This window comes from Pteropus alecto, unplaced genomic scaffold (assembly GCF_000325575.1).
Source record: "Pteropus alecto unplaced genomic scaffold, ASM32557v1 scaffold110, whole genome shotgun sequence".
Taxonomy (NCBI): domain Eukaryota; kingdom Metazoa; phylum Chordata; class Mammalia; order Chiroptera; family Pteropodidae; genus Pteropus; species Pteropus alecto.
This window is the reverse complement of record NW_006431920.1, coordinates 3,603,322-3,603,911: the sequence shown is the minus strand read 5'-3', so window position 1 is coordinate 3,603,911 and position 590 is coordinate 3,603,322.

Sequence of the window (590 nt, the reverse complement as noted above, 5' to 3'; positions counted from 1 at the left end):
ATGAGAAGACTACAAAGGTTATAGGTCCTGTCTTGAGGGACTGAAAAAGGCAAAGTTTACATGGTCAAATTTTAGACTAAGTAGCATTTTACTTAATTAGGCAACTCTTTAGAGACCTCAAGACCATCCATGTGTTCAGTGATTTGCTAGAAAAAGTCGAGACTCAGCATAGAATCCTATGCCTACTATTTATTACATCAACACAGCACACATCACAGCTGGATCTGTAAGAGAAAAGAATGCAGGCGTCCGGATAAATACACATTCACCTTTCTATGCTCCGTCCTTCCTGTAAGTGGTCACGCAGAGCACATTCTCACTCCGGCAGCAAAAACACATTAACCTGTGAGTGATGTTTCCGCCCAGGAAGCTCATTTGCAGTTGGCCACATAGGCATTCTCTGCCTAGCAACGAGCAAAATTCCAGACTAGGAGCAAATGTTAACCATAAATCACACTGTATGTACTGTCTGGGCACAATAAAACAAACCTATCAGTTAGGAAAAGTTTCAGAAGCCAAGCCAAGAGTGAGCCAAGGGCCAACCTTGAAAGTAAATCTAAAAATAGCAGCCCCAGGCCTGCGATGTTAAC